A 27,819-nucleotide genomic window follows, 5' to 3' on the forward strand; every position below is an offset into this window, starting at 1 on the left:
TTATCACCTGGTAGAAGAGAGATTCCTTTAAAGCACAGTATCTCATTTTGGACTTCGTATCTTCAGTGTCTAATCATTTCGTAGAGTTGTATATATGTTCACATGTACACACACGCATATATAGCTATACATATATGAGTCTAAACAAAAACATTTCTCTTTTGGATCTGGAAATTTACAATACTTGAAACAAAATATACATCTATTATAAATAGAGCATCTTTAGCTTTGATGTGTTTATGTGCAATGATAGGGTGGTACAGTGGAAAAAATACTCGTTCAATGAGTAGGACAACCCAAGAATGAATTTAAATCTCATCTTTGAAAAGACTACCTGTGTGGCCTTGAACAACACATCTAATTTACTTGGCTCCTTTTTCTTGAATTATAAAAAAGTTTGGACTAGAACATCTCTTAGGTCTCTTCTAGCCTTATGATCCTATGATCAGATATGTAGATAGCTACATATATATATATGTATATGTATACACATATACATATATTTATTTATTTATACTTATATTTAAAATATAAGGGAAACCTTATAATGATTTCAAGGGCAGTCATAGAGATTTTTTTTCTGGCATGTTTTGCCCTGGTTTCCTTTGGTAGAAAACTGTCAATAACTCAGTTCTTCTCGCCCTTATCCTATAACACACTCCTCCCCATCTCCAATTAATTAGAATCTTTGAATTGGGTTATAGAGATAGCTGACATGGATCTTTATGAATTCAATTGAAGTACTTCTATGGCATCAAAAAGGATAGACAAAAATGAACTGTTCTATTTCCCCTCAATTTGGATTTTGGATTACTCAAAGAGCTCAACGTAAGTACCTGAAGATTTTCACAGTCATGTACTAACATGTTTGCAGTGTTTTCCTAGACTTACACAAGGAAATTAGATATGAGAATAAAACCTTCTTTGTTTATGGACAGATTGATGAACATATGGTCGACACCTGGAATTTATAGAGGTCTTTACCTAATAAAACCTTTTGAGACATTCCAACAATGGCAACAAAGTGATGGCATAGAACAGAACTGCCAAAGGTAATCTTCTTCACCTCTTTGGCTCTTTAAAAGCTGAAAATATAAAACTCACAGCTTAGTGCCCCCCAAATGCTTATGAAATGTGCATTAAAGAGGTGGAAGCCTAAGCACTCTGACAAAGGTGCCATTATATCATGCTTGTGAGTATTTATCTGGACTTTCTCAGAAATAGTCAGTTTATAAGGAAGATGACTGATCTGTAAGCAGCCTATTAAAAATCAGAGTAAGTCTTTTCTTAGACTTTTCTGGTGATAGAATAAATTCTTAAATAGAATCACATTAAAATTTAAATATATTAAAATTGATTTTGTTTTGAAGGAGCCTGAACTTATGGAAATACACTTAGGAAAATATTTACAAGGTAGTTCTGAGAGTTTAAGATGGAATCTACAAAAGATTTCCCCAAAAAAACAACAATAAATTGAGTGACAATAGGATTAGAAATCGTATCATAAACTTATTGAAGAGGCAAAATACACTTTGAAATTTTTTTGCCTCTTTTTTCTCAGAAATGAAATTCCAACTTATCTATTTCTTTCACACATGAACACTATAAGCATTTCTTTGACTATGTTCTCTGTTTTCATACCAGTAGGAGGTCACATTTGGTGATCCTTAGGAATTAATTGTATTTTTCTGAACCGAAAGAAAGTATGTGAACTTTCCAAGTAGTGTTAAATACTATAGTTAAAAAGTAAAGTTTGGTAAATTTTAATTTTTTAACAGATATTCTTTTTTTATTATAGATTTTGGGAGGAATGCCTTAGGGAAACTGTCAATTCGTTTTCTTAGTGGAGAGAGTATCACAAATCAGAAAGCAATTTTTCTCTCCTAACATTTATTCAAAAATATGTTACATGCCTGATATAAGTAATGTAACATACTAATATTATATTCACAAACATATTAAAAAACACAAACACAGATCTTCTGTGTGGCATGTGACTCTCCTATGGAAGATTTATGGAAGAAAAGAAAGCATAAGATGAATATTTTACTCATGAAGAGAGTGTCCAGGCTCATGAGTTCACCTAGGCATTGAAGGACTGAAACGTGTTCAATATATTGTGTTAGGTGGGATGATACAAGAACAGTCATGAGATAGTTTCTTCTCTCAAGACTTCACAATCTGGTAAAGAATGGTGACAAACCATGTTCAAGCATAGATAAATACAAATAAGAATGTGACTGGTACCTAAGTAGCATAAAGTGCTAAGAAATCAATAAGAGAGAGACCACTTCCAAATGGAAAGCTCCACCAATGAGTTAGGCAATCAGTCAGACAAATAAAGCTTTATTAGGGAGCTGGTATTTGATGTGGGTCTTAAACTACAATTAGGACACCAACAATAGGAGTTGAAGCATAGGAATAGGATCTAAGCAAAAGCTGAAAGGTCAGAAAGTATGTCATATTTCCTGAAAACAGTTTTACAGGGTAGGTAGGTGACTTATTGGTTTGAGAGTGTGTCCTAGAGAGTTCCTGGGTTCAAATATAGCCTCAGATATTTCCTAGCTGTGTAACCCTGAGCAAGTCACTTAACCCTCATTGCCTAGCCCTTAAAGCTCTTCTGCAAGGTAAGGATTTTTTTAAAGAAATAAAATGGCATTTGGATTTTGTCTTCATGTTTATAAAATAAGGTTAAGTATAGTCACCTTATTCAAGTGAATTGAAGTTCTCTAAAGAAGTAAGAACCCACTTGGGGTAGAACCAGAGTGAGTCAAGGTTCTTATAAGACATGAGAAGTTATTACATTTCCAGGCAAGGAAAAATGGGGAGATCCAATTTTTTAAAACATAGCAACACAGAAAATTACAAGGCTGCAACCTACCAGTTTGGGCGATTCCTCACTATAAATGGGAATCGACAATAAAGGTGAATTTAGATTTTCTTATACTTTATTTCAAATGCATAAGAAAAATGTTGACTATGTTGTAGAAACTAAGGAATGCACATTCAGATGCTGTAAAGAGGGTAGGCAATAATAAGTGCACATAAATAGATAATGTCAATGAAAAAGGAAAATTCTCTTTAGCTATTGACTCCACCCATCTGTTTTGCAAAGGTACCAAATTATGAAGTCTTTATCTTAGTCTCTAGTTTAATTGCTTTGACTTAAATCAAAAACATTTGCAGCCAAGCAACAAAACCTTCATCATAAATACTGAGCACTAGATATTTGTTGAGAATTTAGAGTCATTCCTAAATCATTAAAATTAAATGGAAACTAATAGCAAATCAAATTCAATAGGAAAGTCATAGCAAAGACTGGCCAATGAATTAAATGGGGAGTTTGCAGCAAATACTGATCAAAGAATGCACTCAAAAATTCTTAGCCAATGCCAATCATTAAAGTTAATGGAAAATTCATAGCAACCACTAATAATTGAAGTCCATAGAGGACTGATAGCACATGCTGATCAGCAATGTTAATGGAAAAATTCACACTCCAAACTGCTGGTTTTCAGATGACATCTCAGAAAAGCAAAAGGCTGTAAGTGTGAGTTTTGACTCATATGTTGACATGTTCCATTTCTTTTTTATTAATCAGGTTTTTTTTTGTATACGCATGTGATGTGAAGTAGGTACTACCTATTGTGGCAATGGGGGTTTAATTATGGCTCCAAACCTATTTTCAGAAGTGTATTTCTTATGACTTCGGAGCCCTGAAAATGGAAGTGATCACTTGATAATTATGCACATAATCCCTGAGAGCTGTCTAACACTATCATCAGGGCTACAGATTTTGGAATTTGTGAAAAGTGCTCCTGAATTCTTTGGCAAGTCAAAATGCACCAATTCTCAGCATTGTCTAAAGAAGCAAGGATCCTAGAGATAAAATCAATCTTGAAAATACAACCACATTTTGTGTCATCTTTTCCAAGGTAAATAATAGAGGCCCTTTGTATTCATTCACAACAAAGAAATTCTCACTATTATTTTACATTTATCAGTTCCATAATGCATCAAGTATAGTAGAGAATGATCAGCAAAATATTACCATTTGATGGAGTTATACCAATTAGATCCTTGGAAATTATGTAACATACCCAGATATGAATAGGCAAAATTGTATAAGTTTTTAAGCCCACTACATTCTGGTATCTTTTTTGTTGGTGTTCAGTCATTTCAGTTGTATCTGACTCCTGGAGTTTCAGTTTCCTCATCTGTGAAAAAATGACGAGATGATTATTAAGGTCTATCATATTGTCAATCTGTGATTCTGAAATATAGGTACTATATGTATTATTATTATTATTCCCATTTTATAGATGGAGAAACTGAGTTTCAGGGAGATTGGCTAACTTATGCACAATTACACAGATAATAAATAAATGTTAGGGGAAGAATTAGAACCCATAATCTCCTGATTTCAAATATAGTATATTTTCCATTGTACTAAACTGCTGCTGCAGATTATAAACACCTCTTGGAATCCTTTAAATGTCCAGGATAATTCTTTACACATAATAGGAATTCTATAATTATGACATGGATTTTCTGTTGATTATGTTTTCATCAATTTTTTCACTGGAAACTTATGTTTTGTTTTTTTCTAAAGACATTTAAAGGAAGTAATTGAAAGCATTTTTTCAATTTGTGGAAAGAAGTCCTGGGTTTATAGTCATTGCTGTTGCCATTTGAGGGTTTTTAAAAAATGAGTGGTATTAGGGTTAGAAGAGGGGAACAAGACATGCCCAGAGGAGAAAGAACACTGGTGGCAATTATCCAGATAGAAAGGAAGAGAAAGAAAAGAAGAATATAAGAGATAAAACAAAGGTTCACCAGAGGGAGTTCTTTATAATAGGACTCTGGTATCAGAGGATAAGGCTAATTTTTACAGTCAAGTGTATTGTGAAGTTCAATAAAGAAAATGGATATATAATATTTTGCAAACCCAAAAGCACTTACATAAATGTTGTTATTATCATCATTTCTATTGTTAGCCCACAGTCACCAGGTCTCCAGAGTGGTAATACCTTCATTCCTTGAACCTTCTCGATACTGTTGCTGAGCTCAAACAATGTGTATTGGTAAATGTTTAACAATCAGCTGTGATTTGGGAATAACCATATAAATACACTTTAAAGTTTAATCTGTATAATTAATATTTCCTTAAATCTAGACAACCAATAAAACACTAAATTAAGCCTTTATTTGTATCTATTACCAATTTATAAGGTATAAATTCTCACAATAAAAATTTATCCATCAGGTCACAGGCAGGTAAGAGCTGCCTCCAGCACACCCCTGCCTCCAGGGAAAAGATGGCATTTATAGTTAGGGGGGTGGGAGAGAGAATGTACATGCTTTGACTCTATTAGTATGCAGATTATTTATGTCTGTTTTTACTTTCTTTGTGACACTATTCTTTGGTTGCTATTGTGAGCTAAACAGTGTATTAACTGTGGTAAGCAGATACAGAAAAATCAGAGACACAATTATTGCCTTTAAGTTAAGCAATTTTAAATGGTACCAGGGTTTTCCTGTTGTTTTCTTTCTTTCTTTTTTTAATATTAAGCTTAAAATAACAGAACATCTACAACATGTCATTATCCCAGCTAGTATATCTAATTTTTATATGTTACAGGGAGAGAGTTGCCACTAATGAAAACAGAGTTTAAGAACATGGGACTCATTGATAGCTCATTGGGCACACAAGGCACTAAGTAAAAAAAAAAAAAAAAAAAAAACACCATCAGAAATTGTAACTTGCAAAATATTACTAATTCATAGTAGGATAAAATATCAGCAGGTATATAAATATATAAATAATTATTTTGTTTTTTAAGTGAAGGATAAATGGCACAATGGAGTGGAAAAGTTCTAGCTCTTGGGTCAGAGGACATGGGTTCAAATCCACTTCTAATACTAACTAATTTGGGCTTGTCACAACCTCTCTAAGTCTCATGTTCTTTGTCAGAAAAATCAGAGGGTTAAACTAGAAAGTCTCTGGTCCCTTCCTGCCTGCCTTAAATGTATTTGCCTACATTCAAGTGTCTGTCATCATTTCTTGAATTGGAATGAAATGTTCCATTTGAAACAAAAGTGGCATAAGCAACACAAAGAAGGCTCTGAATTCCAATCTGGAATCAGCAATAGCCTGAAATCTCATTTAGGCAGTCTCTAGCTCCATGTCCTTTTCTGTAATATTGCAAATCTAACCTCTTCCACTGCGATGAGGTAAGGAGTAATCACTAAGTGATTTTTATTATAAAACGCAACAGCATTCCTACTGGTTATCAGCATCACTGTCAATGATAAACTTCATCTATTCTTTAAAATGCTGAGAAATAATTAAGTCTTCCTTACATTCCTTACTCAATCCTCTCCTAGGAAAAAAGAACTGAATTGTTAGTCTAAGGGAGAAAACATCAGTTTTGCTCCATATTTCAGCACTCAAGTGTTTTTAGTATACGTATGTTTCACGGATAGGTGTGTGTGTGTGTGTGTGTGTGTGTGTGTGTGTGTGTGTGTGTGTGTGTGTGTGTGTGTGTAGGTTCTAACTGCTCAGGGTTCTGATTTTGCCGCAGCCATATAAGTTTTAAAAAAAAAGAGTAATTACGAATTCCTTTTTTTAAGAAAAAGGCACTTGAAGCAAAATCTCAGTTTACAAATTCTGTAGCACACTGGTGAAAGAGTCATATTGAACCTTTCTAAAGGAACACTTCTCAGACAAGTTCCACATGGGTGGTCTTTTATTTCCCAGGGTAAATTAATCTCTTGTTATACACGACAGCCACTACTGTGTGTCATCTCAATACAGGACAATAAAGTGACTCCAGAGTTTTCTTCTAAACTTAGTGACTGGCCTTCTCTTACTGTGACAAATGTTTATGGATTCTTCTAATTACAAGTCTGGTTTAAAGCTAAGATACCAAGAGAATACAGTTCTCTTTTGTAGAGTTCCCAAGGTTTTTCTATAATAATCAATTACCATAATGAGTTTTTTTAAAGCTTCCATTCATCATTTTCTTAAAATATATAAACTACCCAGGATAAAGATAAATAGCCATAGCTAGCATACCCTGAGGCACTATACCAAAGGCCTCCATTAAATCAAAATCAACTGGAAAACATGTTGGGTTTTATTTCAAAGTCAATCCTGCTTGAGTTAAATAAAAACCTGCTAAAAAAAAAGTCAAAGAAAACCCATGGCAAGCTGGCTTCATAAGAGGACACTGAAAAGAGGTATCATTATCACATTCTTCTCTGTAGTTCTCTTTTATGTGACAAATGGGTCTTGCAAGCAATCTCTTGTACTGTTGAGACTATGAAGCCTTATTTTCAATACTGATCTTCTATCACACACTTTTCTCAAGAAGAACTGTTTAAAACCACAGAATGCCAAAACTGGAAGTGAATTCTGAGCTCGTCTAAGCTAACCCTCTTGTTTTACAGATGGAGAAACTGAGGCTTAGAGAGGGGAAGTCATTTACTTCAATTAGGTAATTGGTTAGTGGAAGAGCCAGCGCCTTAAGTCAGTTCTTCTGACTCCCAGTCCACTGTTCTTTCCCCTACACATATTGCCTTCTTATGGTTTCAGAATAAGTAATATATGTCAAGGAAGCCTCCTTAAATGCAAACTTTCTTCAAGTATGTTCTTTGACCTCTGCTCTACTGTCTTCGGACCATGGCAACTGACATAAATGGACTCCCAGCCTAAAATCTTTCCCCATTCAAATCCAACTTCCACCCAACTGCCAAAGTAATTTTCCTTAAAAAGTAATTTCTAATCATGTAAATTTTCAATTAAAGAGAATGTAAGCTGCTTGAAGGCAATAATGATTTCACTTCTGTCTTATATCCCTGAAGCCTAGTGCAGTGGCTAGCACATAAATTTAATAAATACTTATCGATGAATTATTGATTAAGCTCCTTCCCTTCAAGGTATCTATTTTTATAATTTCAGCTATCACCTAGGTGAAAGATCTCCCCAAATATCTATCTGCAGACCTGATTAGTCTCTTAAGACGTAGACATTGTCCTTGCTTGTCTTACCTGGAATGGACCACATATCATGTGCTTCATTCTTTCCTTTATAGTGTTTTCCATATTCACTTGCCACTTAGCCCAATCAATTCACCTTTAGTAATGTCTTTCATCCCATCTTTCTTTAATATTCACACTGCTACCACCTCAGTTCATATATTTATTGCACAGCTTTTGGATCTCTGCTTCACTTCACCCTTAGCCTCCTAACACTTCTCCCAACAGCCTCCAGCTAACACAATCCAATACACCCTGAACACCACTGACAAGTTAATTTTCCTAAAGTAAGGACCTAATTGTGCTAGAAAAATGTGGCTGTCTCTTAATTGCCTATAGGATGAATTCTAATTCATCTAATTCATTCTAATGGGGCAAAGTGAAAGAGCTGGTTTATAAAGCCATCTACCATTTTGCCCCACTATATTTTCTTCCCCCACATGAACCCTCTGCTGGAAATATGCTAACAAAATCTGAGCACACTTTGGGCTCAGTTTTCCCACACTGTTCCTTCTGCCTGCTATGTCTTCTTCCATCCCCTGTCACTTTAATCCATCTAGTTCCTGCTCATTCTTTTACGTCCATCTCAGAATTTTACCTTTTCCTTGAAAATCCTACCCTATTCAACTCACCTGGAAATAAATTCTCTCTTCTTTGAACTATTGCAACCTTTTTTTTTACCTTTTCTTACTACAATTTTACCTTCTCCTTTGCATTACAGTTATTTGTACATATGTCTTCTCCTCCCTAACCAGACTATAAACATAGTGAGGACAGGGTAGTGTTTAATTCAACACTTTTCCCTCCAGTACTTAGTAAAACAAACTATAACAGTGGGCAATGAATAAATATTTTTTCAATGAGAGATCAAGTAACTTTAATGAAAAGTATTGTATCCCATGTATGGAGAGGTCACCCATAATATGGCACCTAATACTTCTGATACAAGTAATACGGACTATTATCCACTCTCTAGGCTAGCTCCCTTACTCCAAGTTGCTCTTAGAGATTGAGATTCTCAGAGAAGGACCATCACTATAGTTACACTGAAACTCTCCTAGAATCTCAGTAGTAACCCTTATTTTAGGCACTCTAATATTCCTTCTCCTCATCATGCTAGCTCTTAAGCCTTCACTAATGTACTTCTATTTACACAAAAGCAACTATTCATCCTAATGAAATTTAAAAATCTTAAACCTAACTATTTATTTGACAATAAAGCAAAAAAAAATGAATATAGGTGCTCCTATATTAAAGTGAATGTAGAAATAAGAACTACATCACAATCCACATTACACTCCCCAACCAGTACACCCAGCATCTTTAGAGGAGAATGGGCAACCTGCCAATGAGAACATGAGTAAGGGAAAGCCATTACAACTCTAACTGTAAACTTCAGTGTCCTCTTTCTGCCTCGAGAACTACTCATAAAAGTTGCATGGTGTACAGTAGATGCTCCTAATGCTAAACTGAGTTGGACGACAATGTTCTTAACTAATACTTGGCTGAGCATGATGACACAGCCAGACTAAGCAATCATCATTTCCCACCTGGTCGAAATCTTGGATTTCTTGATTTCCAGAAAGTCATCATTTGGCAAGATTAAATCAACCCTGGAAATCACACCTTGTCAATACCCCATAGTCTGGGGGAGCCTTCCTTCCCGTGATTAGAGAGAATGGAGGTTGGACATTAGAGGGAGCTCCCCTCTAATCTTACATCCTTTAAGAAGGGGCACTCTGGGAATTTAACTCATCATTTCCCAACCAGCTGACCTGGATTTCTAGAAACTAATCATTCTGTAAGACGAAATCAACTCTGAAACTCACATCTTCTCACATCATTTCTCAGCTTAGCTGCAGGATTCCAGCCATAAGATCCATATAATCACTCACCCTTGTTCAGCTTTTTTTTAGGTACTATTTTTTCTCAGAGCAAGGACTTTCTTATCTTTCTTTGTATCCTTGGAACTTAGCACAGTGACTGACACAAAATAGGTGCTTAAAATATTATTGACTAATGTTAAATATTCATAAATATTGAAATGTTATTGAAATGAAATGAAATTTTTGGTTGGCTTTTCTGATGCTTTTCTTCTAAGCTATTCCTCTGCTTAGATAAACTTACCCTCAATAGCAACTATATTATCCATCACTTCCAGTCTCAAGCTTAGCTGAGGAGGCTATGAAATCCATCATTTATCTCTCTTTCTCTCCTATCTTCTTGGGTTCGTGTGTTAGGCCCTCTCTTCAAACCATGCCACTTTAGCTTATAGTTAATAAACATCTTGTATGTTTTGTCTATAATCAGATAAACTACATCTGTCCCATAATCATAGAACCATTCTAGTGTTTATATCATTCTCATGCACACAAAAAATGAGCAATAATTGTCTCAGAATTCTGAGCAGACATGTACCTGGAAAAGTAAATTCCCAAAGCAGACTGAAATCGGGAACTAGATTGCTCAGGAGCAGACTAATGCCTCATTATAAGTGAATGATTATTTCCTTAAAGAATCACTCTCTTGGTGTAATATAAGTATACAAATTGGAAGAACTGAATTTAGGTTCTTTTTTCATGACTAATTAAAGTGCCACCTTATAAAAGCCATTCATTCTTTTTGACCTTATCTGTAAATGGAATTTGAACTTTTTTCTCTTCTTCAACATGAGTATTATGAGCACAAATGAAAGGATTAATGGAATTTTGCTGTTCAGTCATTCATTCACTTTTTTGACTCAAAAGACCATAACTATACATCAGATTTTCTTGAAAAGAATACTGGAGTGGTTTGCCATTTCTTTAATCCAGTGGACCCGGTAGATCCTTCTGTCAGGCAATCAGAGGTTAAGTGCTTTGCCCAGGTCACACAGCTAAGAGGTGTCAGAGGACAGATTTGAACTCAGATCTTCCCGACTCTAGATGCAGCAGTCTATCCACTGAGCCATGGCTGCCTCTTTGATGGAATTAAAGAAGGCTAAAAGTTAAATGCTTTCAAGGGCATTGAACTAGTTATCAAAAAGCTGGAGTTCTGGTCCCCTACTTTTCCACTTATTAACCCTATGTCCTTCCAGGAATCACCTCATCTCTCTTTGGGTCATTTGTAAAATGAGGGGATAATTTCTAAGGTCCCCAAGTATTAGACTAAGATAACACTATACTTTCTTTGCCACTCATACTACTTGTACTTAATGCATCACTTATCACCTGACCTGATTTCCATAGAGTAGTATCTGAAATGCATTTTTTTTAACCCTTACCTTCTGTCTCATGTTGTATATTGGTTCCCAGGTAGAAAAGTGGTAAAGGCTAGGCAAAGGGGGTTAAGTGACTTGCCCAGGGTCACCCAGCCAGGAAATATCTGAGTCCAGAATGAACTCAGTATCTCCTGTCTCTAAGTTCTGACTCTCAATCCAGTGAGCCACCTCGCTGTCCTCTCAAAATACAGTCTCTAAAGATGAAATATCCAACTTGATCTTGAAAAGTGAAGGAATCGCCTGGATCCTTGAAATAATAATAGTGACAAAGTCAGCCAGCTAGGTGGATATGAGCTACCAGGTACCATATTCAGAGAACTCTGTCTTGGATCTTTGACACATCATAGACTTTAAAAAACATAATACTTAGATTAATGGTATTAGATTAGGTACTTGTATGTGGGGAAAAAATGACTGGGTTGCTTCAAAATAAAATATATCCTATGACAGTGACTTATACAGAACATTGAGTTTATGGAAAAGGCAGTGGTCCAGAGAAATAATTTCTTTATTTATGTCAAGAATTTTAAAAATGCTACATTTAATTTTAATATCACGATGAGCACTATTCCTCCTGCTAGATAGGCCTCATTACACTGCAGCATGTATATAGTATTTGCCTTATTTAACAATTTTTATCAATCATTTAACAATGGATAATGGACTCAATAAGGACAGACAAATAAGTATTATGAGTGTATCTGCATAGCTTCTTAGCATCCAGAAAATTTGCTCTTGGAATAATGAAAAATGGAAAGAAAGAATTTTTTACAAAAATGTCCCTATCCAATCATTGAAATTTCTTTTATTCATTAATTACATATTACACCTTTTAATTATATCACTGATTTATACCCATTATAAGAATTCTTTTAACATGGTACAATGGAAAAAATGCAAGTTTTAGACTTAGAGAACCTGAATTCAAGTGATGACTATGCCACATGAATAGTTTACTGTATTTATGTCTTCAGGCAAGTTTTCTCACCTATAAAATGAGGGAATTGGACTATCTTCTCTCTAAGGTACTTTCCAGTTTCACATCTATGATCCTATAAATTAGAATTTTTCTAGTCAAATTCATGTCACTTTTTCTTTCTATCTTGTCTCCTTTAAATCCACTATCAGTATTTCATCTTATTCCTCTTCATGTCTGCCTCAGCCACTAGGCACTAGATGGCTACAAATAAATATTTATTCTATGAGAGTGATAAATATAGACCACTGAATTTATGGGCAGTGAGGAGTAGTATTTATGTAGAGAAATATATTTTTGATGTAGAGTTACTAAAAATCTATTTTTAATTTAATTATTTCATTTTTTCCTAATGCAAATCATAATTTGCATATGAGTTAATAAGGGATTCATTGCCTGAAAATACATTATCAAAATAGCTTTAGAGAAACTCCTATTTGAAACCATACAATAAATTTTTAGGTAATCATTCAATGTACCTTTTAAAAATATTTACTATGTTAATAGGTACTGGTCTAAATTCTGGGGATACAAAGAAAGACAAAAAACACAGTCCATGACCTCAAGAAGATCGTATTCTAATCTTTTAAGAACTTATGATGAGGAGGATCAGTGGAATAGACTTGGGGTAAGGGACGTCAGCAAGACAGTGTATGATAAACCCAAAGAGCCCAACTTTTAGGACAAAAATCCACTATTTGACAAAAACTATTGGGAAAATTGGAAAACAGTTAGGGAGAGAATAGGTTTTGATCAACATCTCACACCCTACACCAAGATAAATTCAGAATGGTTGAATGACCCGAATATAAAGAAGGAAACTGTAAGTAAATTAAATGAACACAGAATAGTATACTTGTCAGATCTATGGGGAAAGGGAAAATTTCAAAACCAAGCAAGAGTTAGAAAAAAATTATAAAATGTAAAATAAATAATTTCTATTATATTAAATAAAAAAGGTTTTGTACAAACAAAAAGAATGCTTCAGAATAGGGGTTTCCTGCTTTAGATTCCTAAATTGGTAAATCTTCCAATATAATTACAGTGCTAAAATCAGTGGTACTGGGTTTGGAAGTTAGGAGACCCAGATTCAAGTCCCCACTCTGTACCAGACTCTGTGATTTGAAACAAGACATTAACTATTCTGTGCTTTAGTTTCCTCATCTGTAAAATCAGGGAATTATACTAGATAATTCCTAAGGTTCCCCCTTACATTCATTAATTCTATAGCATACCATTACAGAAGAGGACTTAACTGGAGTCCATTGACCCCTAAGAGTTTGTAGATAGATTTCAGGGAGCCCATAAACTTAGTTGAGAAAAAATGCATCTATATTTCTTTTCGTTCATTGAAAAAAATCAACTTAAAACATTTTTCCAGCTTACATGCTGATACAATTTTAAATAATTGTTTTATGCAACGTTGCAATGTATTCTCTTCCTCTCTTCCATCCATCTATATTTCAACATAATTCGTTTCCTTCCTAATCCTATATATTTTATTTTATGTTTTACTATACATTTTTCTGAGAGGAGATCTGTGGGCTTCATCAGACTGCCAAAGGAGTGTGCAGATATAGCATCAGCTAGAATATATCCTCTCTGAAGGCAACACTCATTTCATGTCTCTCTGTACACCTAGCAGGCTTGACACATAGGTGGCACTCTGTTAGCACACTTAAAATGAAATTTTTTTTTAATTTTTACTAGACATGTAATTTTATTCATATAGGAAATGTTCATGTTTCTACTATAGCAAATTGGCCTCTGCCTTGCCATTTAGTTTTTAGGGGGTTGCTTGGGGGCACATAGTTACTTTCCCAGAAACACAGAGCTGAAAAGTGTCTGAAGTGGAATTTGAATCCAGGACTTCCTAACACTGATGTCAACTCTAGCTACTACACCACATTATCCCCTCAGGAGTGAATGTAAGTCAATTAATTAAATTAATTAATTATATTATATTAAAGGTATATAATATTAGATATTGACATAACATAAATGTATTATAAATATATAATAAGTGTAATAAATTAAAATTGACCTAATGAAAGGCATATGAAGAGATTTCTCTGAAACCATTTCCACAGAATTTTAGAATATCTCATCTTTCCCATGCAGTTTTTCACACTGGTGAAAATACATTAAAAATTGCTCTGTTCCTATTTGAAATCCGGAAGAAAAAAGTATATACACCCCAAGTCAACCCCTTTCAGAAGCGAATGAAGAGACTTTTTTAAAAAAGAATACTGTTTCAAATTCATCTACCTTATTCTCCCACACAGATGATCTATCAGAAAATAAAAGGATTTACGTGGGTAAGTCATAAAAAGCCACATTAGAGCCCTCTGGGATAATTTTTCAAAATGGTGTATGGTGTTTTAGCCGCGTGATTCTCATTGACTTTAATGGGAGTCATGCGGCTAAAACCACATATGGCTCCTTCAAAACCTATCTCTAAGTGTTCTGTCAGTAACCCTTATAAGTAATAAAATGGTACACTTTCTTTTCTAGACATATAAACATTATCATGTTTATATCAGCACAATTATGGACTTTTGTACCATTATAACTGGCCTTTAATCACACTGTCCTTAGCATCATGATAGTATAAAGAGAGCATTTCCAGCCTACCTTGGAAAGACATAAAGCCCACATGACTGTGCTGGATTGTGGTAGGCTAGGGCTCTCCTGTTAGAAAAATATACTTAGACATGCTCATTAATTCCAAGAAATTACGTTTATTTGTTCTCTCTATGAATATAACTCTGTAAAGTTGGGCCATAAAACATACGCGTCTGACAGTTCAAAGTTTGTCATATTTGGCAAAATCTGTGTATCTGTGTCTGTATGTGCTAGGAATATTTGTATGTGTACATATTTACATATATTTGTATATATGTATGAACGTATGTATGTCTAGATATCTCTATCTTTCTATATGTATATGTGTATATATATATAGAGAGAGAGACAGACAGACAGACAGACAGACAGACAGAGAGACAGACAGACAGAGAGAGAGAGAGAAGGGAGAAGGAGAAGACAGAAAGAGAGAGACAGAGAGAGAGAGAGAAGGAGGAAAGAGGAGAGAGAAAGACAGACAGAGACAAAGAGAGAAGGGGAGAGAAAGAGACAGACAGAGACAGAGAGAGAGGGAAGGGGGAAGGGGGAGACAGAGACAGAGACAGAGAGACAGAGAGGGAGGGAGAAACAGAGACAGAGAGAGAAGGGGGAAAGGGGAGAGAAAGAGAGAGACACAGAGAGACAGAGAGAAAGAGAGAGAAGAGGGAAGGAGGAGAGAGAAAGACAGAGAAAGACAAAGAGAGAAGGGGGAGAGAAAGAGATAGACAGAGACAGAGAGAGAGGGTAGGGGGAAGGAGGAGAGAGAGACAGAGAGAGAGAGAGAGAGAAGGGGAAAGGGGGAGAGGAGACAGACAGACAGACAGAGAGGGGTACACACACACTTTTTTAGACTAGACCCAAGATTTCAATGACACCAGAAAACTACCAGCAAAGGAGCTCCTTCCNAAAGAGAGAAGGGGAGAGAAAGAGACAGACAGAGACAGAGAGAGAGGGAAGGGGGAAGGGGGAGACAGAGACAGAGACAGAGAGACAGAGAGGGAGGGAGAAACAGAGACAGAGAGAGAAGGGGGAAAGGGGAGAGAAAGAGAGAGACACAGAGAGACAGAGAGAAAGAGAGAGAAGAGGGAAGGAGGAGAGAGAAAGACAGAGAAAGACAAAGAGAGAAGGGGGAGAGAAAGAGATAGACAGAGACAGAGAGAGAGGGTAGGGGGAAGGAGGAGAGAGAGACAGAGACAGAGAGACAGAGAGGGAGGGAGAAACAGAGAGACAGAGAAGGAAGAAGAGAGAGAGAGAGAAAGAGAGAGAGAGAGAGAGAAGGGGAAAGGGGGAGAGGAGACAGACAGACAGACAGAGAGGGGTACACACACACTTTTTTAGACTAGACCCAAGATTTCAATGACACCAGAAAACTACCAGCAAAGGAGCTCCTTCCACCAATTCAAGTCACTACCTTCTCTGCAACTTATATCCTTAGAGAGTTGTTTAGAACACTCAGACATTACATGATCTGCTCAGCATCACACAGGCAGAATATGTCGGGGGCAAGACTTGAACCTAGATCTTGGGGGACATTACTCGATCCCCTCTGCCACACTTCTTCTCATGACACCTCATTTTCTATCGATATATATTCACACACATGGTCCACTTTGTCTTTGTATGTCCACAATAGATCATGGAACCTGTCCCATAGCAAGCACTTTACAAATTTGTTGAATGTTGAATGAATAAAAGAATGTATATAAATATATGCTTGTAGCATGCCCATACTCTTAGCATACTACAGACTATAAATATTGAAATCCTATGGGTTTTTAATAAGATGTGAATAAACATTCAAATATTTCTCTACGTATCTCTGCCAAGATACCTTAGTTATGAGCTGCAAATATGGCATCCGTTCCATGCCTTGCTGAAGGAGAACCTGTCCATTGTGCCAAGTTGTAGGATGGTTTCATAATATGGTCAAATGTTTACCAGAAACTATAAGGTGGCTTCTAATAAATGTTAAGGCATGACATAATGTTGTGAGTTCTCACATAGTAACTCATTTCAACAGTTCAAAAAATAAAAAAAAAATGCAGGAGTAAAAGTATGCTAATAGGCCAAATATATTAAGTGATCAGGATTTCTGTGCTGGTTGGGTCCCAAGCAATGTTAAGTGTGGCCACACTCACAAACTCTCACAGCTGAAAATAACTGCAGAGATCATTTACTTAATCTTTCTACTGTCTACTCCATTTTAGGGAAGGAGTTGAGGTTCAAACTGAACCTTAAGTGAAAAAAAAAGGCATTATATAGTTTTTTTAAGCCATTTAAATATTGAATGTATTTTTTGGAGAACTGGATCTTTTCTACTCAAACAGGCTAGAAGGCCTTTAGCCAATCACAGATTTAGCCATCCCCTTAAGCAGCTTTAATTAATGGAAGCTCTGACCTGCTCTCTCCCTTTCTAACCTGGGTGGGTTTACTGTTCCCACCCCACTCCTCACCTACCAGGCAGCCTAGTGAGTACCTTTCAAGGTTGCTGGGGTGTGCCTCACCATTTTGATTGTTTTTGTTTAATCCTTCCAATTTGTCTCCTACTTAGACTGGATACTGCTTTGACTTCAGTCCTTCTGCATCTCAGAACTCACCAACTCCAGGAACACAGGGGCCTCAGTCTCCCCAGTAACAGACGACAGGTCACCTCACAAAACTAATGAGAAAAAAATTAACAAAAACAATCTTAATTTAAAAAAAATTATTGATGCTGGTTGTATCAATTTTATATAAGTTTTATTCTCTCCTCCATGGGAAGAAGCATCTACAAATAATTTTGATGAGATGATTTCTGATCAATTATCTCTCTGTTCCCGTGTAGAAAAAGGCAGGAGAGACAAGCCATAGACACAACAAAAACAGTACCATTCATAGCATTTAAGATTTAGCACTATTTTCATGAGCACAGCTCTCTACCATTGATTTTCCCTTCTCCTTTGCATTGGATTGCCCATGCAGAGACAATAATGAATTCTTGGTAATGAAGAAGGCTATACCCAAACTTTGCCCACTAGAAAATCAAGGCAATTCCTTGTTATAGTAAAACATGATTAATTTTGACCAACTGGATTGAAAGCAAACCTAAATAAATAAAAATCTAGATTTTAGGACACATTTGAAATGTGGTTTTACTATTTTCATTTATATGAGAAACTCAAATTAGTCATAATAAAGTGCTGCCAAGAAGAAATCCTTATTAGGATCTGCTTTAATGAATAGATAAGAATGATTTACAAAGAGTGAATCATTTATTGATGCATGAGTGGGTCATTTTAATGCCTATAAAATAATTTGCCTTCTAAAATAATTTAAACGCTCTATTCTTTATCCTATTTGAGGAGGAGAGTTGTTTAGGTCCTCATCTATGTGTTTAGGATAATGTCTTCTCAACACTTCATAATATTAGGGAGAAATCTGAGGCACTGTTGGGCATCCATAGTCACACAGCTGGTCATTTTTTAACCCTTACCATATGTCTTAGAATCAATACTATGGAGGTAGTTCTGTTGCCAGTGCTAAATGGCAGTGGCTGTGGAGCCCATGTGCTGAGCTGGGGAATACTGAAGAGATCAGGCCAAGATGGCAAAGGAAGAAACACTTGAAGCCCCCCCACCACTGTCCAAATGACCACAGAAGAATAAAACTGCTTCCAAATACTGGAGCAGCAGAACCATTAGAAGAAAGAGTGAAGCAGTGCTCCATCTCAGAACAGCACGGAGAGACAGCAAGGAAGCCTCCTCTCTCTAGGGTACAAGGAGAGAGAGCTTGATCGAGTCTCAGTAGAACTCAGACACAGAGCCAGCCCGGTCCAGCCTCAGCAGAATGAGAGTGGAAACCCATTCGAAACAGCTGAACTAAACAGCTACACATCAGGTCAACCAGGCTTTCTCTGCAGAGTGCTCAGTCATAGACTGAGACAGCTGAGCTGAGCATGGACACAGTACAAGCATGGGACAGTACTCCCTGCATCATAAGAATGGAGCTAAGTTTCCATATATATAAAAAAAAATCAAAGGGGGGAGGGACTCCAAATGAGCAAAAGACAGAGAAAAAGCCTGATTCTAGAAATATATTTCAACAAGAAAGATGGCCACAATACAAGCTCAAAAAAAGGATGACAATACAAAAGATGAAAATGTGTGAAACCATAAAGGAAAAATGTGAAAGGATTTCAAGCCCAAAATGAAACCCTGGAAGAACTCCAAAAAAGGATAGAAAAATACTGATCATAATATATAAAGTCATAGTTTAAAAAATAGAGGGAATTTAACATCGAAGAGGTTAATACCCATTCTCACAGTCATGACACTATTACTGCATCATGACTAAAAGCTTTAAAAAAAAACACGGTTAAAATGGTGGTACTGGAATGGAAGTAAAGTGAAAGACTTGTTATCCAGAGCATTGGGGAAATAGGGAGTGCCTGTCATTTTTAAAATAACCATTAACTAAAAGTTAATTCATGTTTCCTCAGATGGTCTCCCTGAAATAGTCTCATATGGCATGAAATACCACGAATTTTCTACCCCTACCTACATTATTTAAAAAGCCTTGACATGGAAGCCCAAAAAGCTAATGCATTCTTAATCTGTATTAAGAGAAGCATAGTGTCCAGAGAGGCAGTGATCCATAATGGATACAGAGCTGGTTTCAGAGTCATTAAGATCTAGTCTCAAGTCCTGCCTCTGACACAACATAGTAGGTGGCCTTGGGAAAATTATTTAATCATTCCTCATCCTGGGCTATTCTCTGAGACTAGGAAATGCATAACAGTTGCTGATCGCCACTGGCAATAGGAGCTTCCTCACTGAGAGTTCTTATTCCAGTGAAATTACAAATCTAAACATTTTTTTCAAGGGATGGGGATCCAAAGAGATATAGGCAAACTGCCTTCTGCTGGGGTCAGAACAGATTTAGAGTTTCATGTTTAGTTCTGGTTGTCACATTTCAATTTAGAGCATAAAAAGAGAAGAAGATGAAGAAACTCAAAATCATGCCCTCTGAGGATCAATTGAAAAAAGTAGAGGATATTTATTCTGGAGAACAAAAGACTTAGGAAGATATACTAGATGTCTTCAAATATCTGAAAGCTATTGTTCAGAAGTCTCTACTACCACCATCCTTGTGAGGCTTAATAGTGGTATAGAGTTGATTCTGGTTCCTTGGAGACTGTATTAGTGGAACAAGTCCTTCCAAGCTGAAATATATTTTATTTTTAATATAGTCTCTGGGATGTAGTGCTTGCCCTCTAAGGACCAGTCCATCCAACTTCAAAAAGGTTCATGAAATTTCCGAAAGTAAATATATATAATCAAGGTTTCAAATGAACTGTCAATGGGTAGGTTCACATTTTATGTGGATATTTTCTAAATCAGAAGAAAAGGCTTCTTTCATCTCAATAAATTTACTAAGCTAATCCTGGTCACATCTCCTACATGTATATTTACTTCAGTGTCCAGAAAGCAACTTTGAAAGTATTAGCTAATCAAAATATATTATTCTGTATAAGAAATATTGGCTTCTATAATCTTGTGGTTGATGAAGTATTGCTTAAAACAGTCCTTAATATATATTTAAATACGAGCCCTCCTAGTTTCCTGTTGGAATTCAGAAGACAGTGTGATTTACCAATTAAAGTGTTATAACGCATATCTTACTTATACATTTTGTTAGCCTGAGATAAGTATATTAACTTAGAAGGTACAGTGTTATTTCATCTAAAACTTCAATAAAAGAAAAATGCTTCTACATGTGAGAAATTGGGATTATACTTTTTCCTTCTTCCATATGTATATTACTGTGATTTTTATTAAATTACTTACTGAGTAATCAGTTTAATGCATCTTTACAATTTGTCTCTATAGTTCCAACTTTATTATAAAGTATTTTCCACATGAAACAGGATCTATTTCTAAATGAAGTGTCATTAAGAGAGGCAGCAATGAGTGCATTTGTGCACCCTGTCTTAAACCATCCTTCCTCCATTTGCATTGCTGTTGAAGCATATTTCTTAAGCCCTTGATGTGACTATATCAGCAAAATATAATAAATTAACATGAGTAATCCTCTACTTTTATTATACTGTGTCTTTTCACATGAAAAGCATATAAGTAGGCATGAAATACCATGAATTTTCTACCCCTAACTGCATTATATAAAGAGCTGTCGCTGGTATATGGAGTGCTTTCGCTCTGAATGAACTTCATTAGCTTTGGATTTAGTTGTGCATTCAGGGCACAAGTTGAAAGGCCTACCTGTTTGCTCAGGCTTTTCTTGTAGTTTGCCTGAGCAATATAGAGTGGCTAAGGCAAGATGGGATAGAGGTATTTTAGGAAATAATTATAAGAAAATGTGGCCCAGAATACTCACAGAGATCTATTTGAAGGAGACATGCACTTTGTCGCATAAAGAAAAAAATCATACTGGTCAAGAATCATATTTTGTGACTAGGTGCCACTACTCTGGTCTTCCTGTCAGTCACAATTATTGATAGGTGCCCGACCATATGGAAAGCACAATATATAAAGATATTGTTATGAATTATGTGTATATGCATATATGTGTATATACATATACACACACATATATAATATATATAGAGAGAGATAGAGAGACAAAGAGAGAGACAGAGAGACAGACAGAGAGACAGAGGGGGGAGAAAGAGAAAGAAATAGACAGACAAAGAAACAAAAAATGAGTCAGAGGCTGAGACAGTCAGAAAGACAGAGAGAGACAGACAGACAGAGATGAGAGAGAGAGAGAGAGAGAGAGAGAGAGAGAGAGAGAAAGAGAGAGAGAGAGAGAATTTGTGACTTGGAAGATGAAGGGAAAAAATGCAAATAAAGATTTGGAGTTCAGATACCTAGGTTCAATCCAAACTCTTATGGTATGCCCACACTGTAGTTACTTCATCTCTTTGATTCTTGGTTTCCTCATCTGTAAAGGATGTATAGTATCCAACTTTTGAGGACTTAGGGCTATGGTAGCAAACCCTTGGCACGTGTGCCAGAGGGGACACTTAGGGCCCTCTCTGTGGGCACTATTGCTGTTGCCCCAGCACAGAGTTTGCAGAGTTCATTACTAGAAAGCCAGAGGGATGCAGGGCTGGACTACTCCCCTCCCCTCTGCACACATGCCTGAGGACATTTCTCACATCACCAGCCCCCCTGATTTGCCATCACTGCTTTAGGGGATCCACCAAGCCTTGGCTTTCCCCTTCATGATGTAACCTTCTTATTTCATTCTATCAGTGTGTGTGTGTGTGTGTGTATATATATATATATATATATATAGTTCATTCTATCATTCTATCTTAGTATCATTCTATCATTCTATTATCTATTCTAGTAAAGTCTAATGGCTCATATGTCCCCATTCCCTTCTCTTATATGTAATGCTCATTTAATGACATTTTTATAAGAAATGCCACACAAGAGCATTTATCAAAATGGTAAAAGTAAAAAAAGTAAATCATAGAATATTAATATCACCCCCTGCTGCCAATAAGCAGGTATGTCTTACTTTCTGGTATATGTGTTTAATTGTGTCTCTGACCCTTTAATAGTATACAAGTCTGAGGGGATTCCCTAATTGGATAAAAAATTCCTGGACATTCCAAATCCTACCAAAGAAGATAGGAAGGGTGACTCACAGATTTATGAACTCAAGAATCACTTACACAACATCTACCTTCAAAATCAAGTTCAGTTTTCCTTTAAATCTCCCATTCTGCCTTTCTCTCTTACCATAAATATGTTTCTAGATAAGGCTCATTTTGGAGCTAGACAGAAGGAGCAGGAAGGCTACTTGTTAAATGGAGATAATAATACTTTTCCTACTTACACTGGAGGGCTATTTTGCTTGAAAGTGTTTTGTACATCATAAAGAATTTTCATAAATGTGTGACTTCAGACAAATTAAATAACCTTTCAGGGCTTCCTTCATCTAGAAAAAGAAAATGTTGGGCTAAATAACCTTGAAGTTCTCATCCAGCCCTTAATCCTAGGATTTTGTTTCCATGCTCAATGTTAATTGGTTTATAGTGTAGTGGATTATCAAGGGAGAATTTACAGAATCACAGAATGTTAGGATTGGGAGGAAATTCAGATGTTCTCTATCCCAACCCATAAATCAATAAGAGTTCTCTCTATAACATATCTGATAAGTGGCCATGTAGTTTTTGTCTGGACACCTTTAGTGAGGCAAAACCCATTGATTCTATAGGAAGTATGATCCACTTTGAAATCAATCTGATTGCTAGGCATGTTTTCTCCCCTACAACAAGCATATATTTACAACTAATCTAGTTCTGCCTTCTGAAACCAAGAACAAATCTAATCTCTCTTCTATATGACATTCCTTAATATATATTTTTTAAAGTCCTTGCCTTCTGTCAGTATCAATTCTAAGACATAATAGTAGTAAGGGCTAGACAAATGGGGTTAATTGACTTGCTCAGGGTAACACAGCTAGAAAGTGTCTGAGGCCACATTTGAACCCAAGACCTCCTGACTCCAGGACTGGTGCTCTAACCACTGTACTATCTAGCTCTATCCATCCCCTACTTAATGTATTTGAATATAGCAATCAGGATCCCTGACCCTTCATGGTGTCCAATGCGTTTTTCTCCTAGACTAGCATCCTTAATTCTTTTAACTCTTCTTCATATAGCATGATCTAAAGTCAGTCAACAAGTATTTATAAATGCTAAGTATTAGAAATTCAAAGAAAGACAAAGACAAACAAAAACAACCTTTGTTCTCAAGGAGCTCACAATCTAACGGGAAAGATAGCATGCTAAATCTCTGAATATGTAAGACATGTTCAGGATAGATGGACAGTAATAGTAGAGGGAAGACATTGAGGGGGACCCTTTATCATCTTAGCAATCCCATCCTGGACAATTTTCAACTTATTGATGTCTTTCCTAAAATGTGGCAACCAGTACTGGATGTTCAAGATTTATTCCCTAACCTTTGAGAATGACGTTCTCATGGTAACTACCAGGCTATTCTATAAATATCTCTGTATGACCCTGATAGAGATAAGAGAGCCAATCGGATGGACCACTAGACCTGAACCAGTATGGGATTTTTATTTTAGGTTCTAATTTATTTTAATGCATATGATCCAAGAGAAGATTCCTTCTAACTTGAAAACCTTACCATTGTATCACAAATATAAGAGACTGCTTGTTCTGAAATGAAATGCACAAAACTAAATTATAAATAGGTCTTATTCTAGGTTCATTGAAAGAAAAATTGCATCAGACAATAAGCCACATTGTGAAAATGATATATTCTTGAAAGCCAAATCAACAAAACTAGAGATTCTTCTATAATATATAAGTAGAAGTCAGTTTTAAGTTCTTTACATTACTGAATGTCAATAGATCACAAAGAAATGTATAATGAAGTTCTGATTCAGAAAAAGTCATTTAATCAATTATGGGACCACATAAAAATCAGATCAATGCCAACTTCATTCTATGCAAACTAAAATGGCACAAAGAATATATGACCTCAAGAAAAGGTGCCAGGGTGGAGTCAAGATGACCACTTAGAAGCAGCAAAAGTTTCAGACCTCTGAGAAAAACTCTTCCACACCAATCAAAAACAAAGTGCTTCAAGGGAACAGAAAACCAAATCTAACAACAGGACAGAGCTGGGGGGCCCTGCTGCTCAAAAAGGTACACAGAGAAGGCTGAATTCTTGGGTTTAAAGAAAAGGAAGAAGGAAGGTCCCAGGATTCCTACCCCACCTACTGTGCTGAGTCTCCAGTGGTCACTGGAATCTCGGGACAAGGGCTCCAGCTTGGAGGGGAGTGCCTTGCTGCCACAACTGTACCAGGCTCAGGGCTCTAACCACAGCCAGTAGGGAGGCAGCTGGAGGAGAGAGTGTGGAGGGGAGGGTAACCTAGCAAATTGACTATATTCTTGTAGGGGAAATTATGGATGGTCATTTAATAAAATAGAAGACTTCTAAGCATTCATAAAGAAAAGACCTGACTTAAACAGAAAATTTGATGCTGAAACCAGAACTCAAGAGAATCACCAAAATGTAATTAAGAGGAAAAAAATTTTTAAGCAACCCAATAAGTTCAAATGCTTTGTATTCCTATGAGAAAAGATTATATTGGTAACTCTTAAAATTGTTATTATCATCAGGGTAACTAGAAGAAGTATACTTAGACTTTATGGTGACAAACTGTATAAGATAATATGTCAAAAATACATAAAGAATTAGGGGCAAAAAAGAGGATAAAACTAAGAGAAATGGGGAAAAAAGATAAAATGAGATATATATATTTATTTATAAACATATTGGGGGAAGTGGGGAGAACACCAAATCAATGGAAGGGTGAAAGAGGTTGCAAACAGTCTCCAAGAAAATTTTAATCATTACAGTGGGAAGTGTCAGAAAGGTTCAAATGGAAAGAAAACCTCCACCTCCAAATTCAATCATCATCTAAATCATTAACATCAACAACAACATCATCAATATCAACATCACCAACTTCATCATCAATGGCATCATTAACATCAGTGTCTAACTATACATCTTTTCCTGGCCCAAGAAAGATTTTTTTCTGCGTGGCCTAACCTAACAGCATATTATGCAGAGTCCTGAATAAGAGCCAAAAGACATAAACTAGACTTGAGTGCCACTATGTATCTTTTGTTGGTAAAAAGAAAGCTTTCTTTTTCCTGGACTCACTTTCCTCAAATATGTATGAGTGAAGCTTACCTGGACTCTGCATTAAATTAATGAATTAAATCAAAGAATAAACCAGGTGTAAACAAGGGGAAAAAAGCTTTCTGTAGCAAAGTTCAGAAAATTAAAACTCCTGGTATAGCTTGGCCCCTGTATGACTAGAATTAAGCTGATAATGTATTAATAATAGATATTGATGGACAGTTGTCCATCAATTTTGTAATGCAAACTATGGAATTCCTCCAGTTCATTATTCCTTTTAGCACAATAGTGTTCCATCACCAGCAGATACCACAATTTGTTCAGCCATTCCCCAATTGATGGGCTCTCCCTCATTTTCCAAATTTTTGCCACCACAAAGAGCTCAGCTATAAATATTTTTGTACAAGTCTTTTTCCTTATTATCTCATCGGGGCATAAACACAGTAGTGGTATGGCTGGATCAAAAGGCAGACAGCATGACCATGATTTTTTACCTACAAGCTACAGGTCAAAAGTTATGCTGTCACTTACAAGTACTGCTATCATGCCCTAGCCAACTGAGCTAAGCAGACATATATAAAAGTGTAAATAATCCACATATTTTAAAGTCTATTTAAAAGAGAGTAAATGACTTTGTATTGACCTGATCAATGACCTGATCAGTACTCAGGTTCAAATTTCAAAGTACTGAATATAACTTATATGAGAAACTTATAAGGCAAGAAATGGCTATTGATAAAAATATAGGATAAGAGTTGCAATCATCTGCCTCCTACCAGACAATCTTGAAATGGCAGCCCCATTCAACATAGGAAATTCAGCTCTTTGTCATCATATTATCTCATTCATACTTAATAACACTGATATTAAATGTAAGCTTGTGGTGGCCTGGCACTGTCCCATTTCTGAACCAACCCAAAGGTCCCTTCAAAGATGAGTTTTTTATACTTTCAGGGACATTTGGAGGTTGAATTTTTCTGGGACAGTCTTGCCCATGATACCTCATAGAGAGGGTTCTAAGCAACTGTGAGTTTGTGGGTACAGGGAGGTAGGGGGTCTTATCTCTGAAATGGATTCACAATAATTGAGATGAAATGGTAAGCACCTACCATACTTGAAATGATAGATAGAGCCTTGCCAAGTGTGTCCATGTGGTTTCTAATTTCTGCAGTCCTCTATAGCCTTAGTAGGGGGGAAATGTATTAGAGCTATTCAGCAATGCCATCCAAACCTTGGTAAGAAGCCACGTAAAAATAAAAGCAAATCCCGCTGTCTTTATGCCAGTGGGTGTTATACTTGCATAAGAACCCTGGGATCATGCCCTTAATTAGCTAATTATTTAGAAATTAGAAAGGAATCACTTAACAAGAAATACACACCCCATGATACAAATGACATCAGTAGAAAGTAAATTTACTTTTAGGAATTAATAACAGGCGTCAATGAACTACATATGGTTTTCATGTGTAATTAAACACAAATTACAGAGGCAAGAAGTATTTAACATGTTAGTAAATTAATCTCCTCAATTAAAACAAAAACAAAACAAAACAAAAAAAGCCCCTAAATTTCTTAATGGAAAGCATCTGCCTTGTCTGCATGAAATATGGAAATGATTTTTTTTGGTCTGAATTCCTGTTTGTTTCAAAGAATTAGCAAGCCTGCTAATAGAGAGCACAGCAAGCTGGACTGAGACTGGAGAGCATAGGAAAATCTAGAAGAAGAAATATCTCTCTTATTTTGGCAATTTTTCCTCCTACTAGTTGACAACAATATAATCGAACATGGAAAATATAATCTACCCCAAATCATGTCCTTTTTGGAGTTTTTTTCTGCAATAAATCAGGCATTCCAACCACATAATAAAGAAAAGAACTCCTTGAGTTTAATAACTACTTTCCCTTGTTTCCTACTAACAAAAATAAAAAGAGCCAATAGACAGCATACTGGTATTCACTTGTAAAAGCCAAAGTATTGTATGTGCTTCAGAATTCACCAAAATAATCAAAACACTAAAGAAACAGTGATAAATAATGAGCATTATCATGTCATAATATAACAAAGAATGTAAACAGGAGGATGCAAATACTCTTGAAGGAAGATGCAATTGTTTAAAATCCCTCTATGGAATGTGTTTATTAGAAGGTCTGTCATATAGTTCACCCAATTATTCATGAACCAATGATCCAGTTGAGGGGTTATCCTGGCTTTTGGCTTTGACT

This window comes from Gracilinanus agilis, chromosome 5, assembly GCF_016433145.1.
Source record: "Gracilinanus agilis isolate LMUSP501 chromosome 5, AgileGrace, whole genome shotgun sequence".
Classification (NCBI taxonomy): domain Eukaryota; kingdom Metazoa; phylum Chordata; class Mammalia; order Didelphimorphia; family Didelphidae; genus Gracilinanus; species Gracilinanus agilis.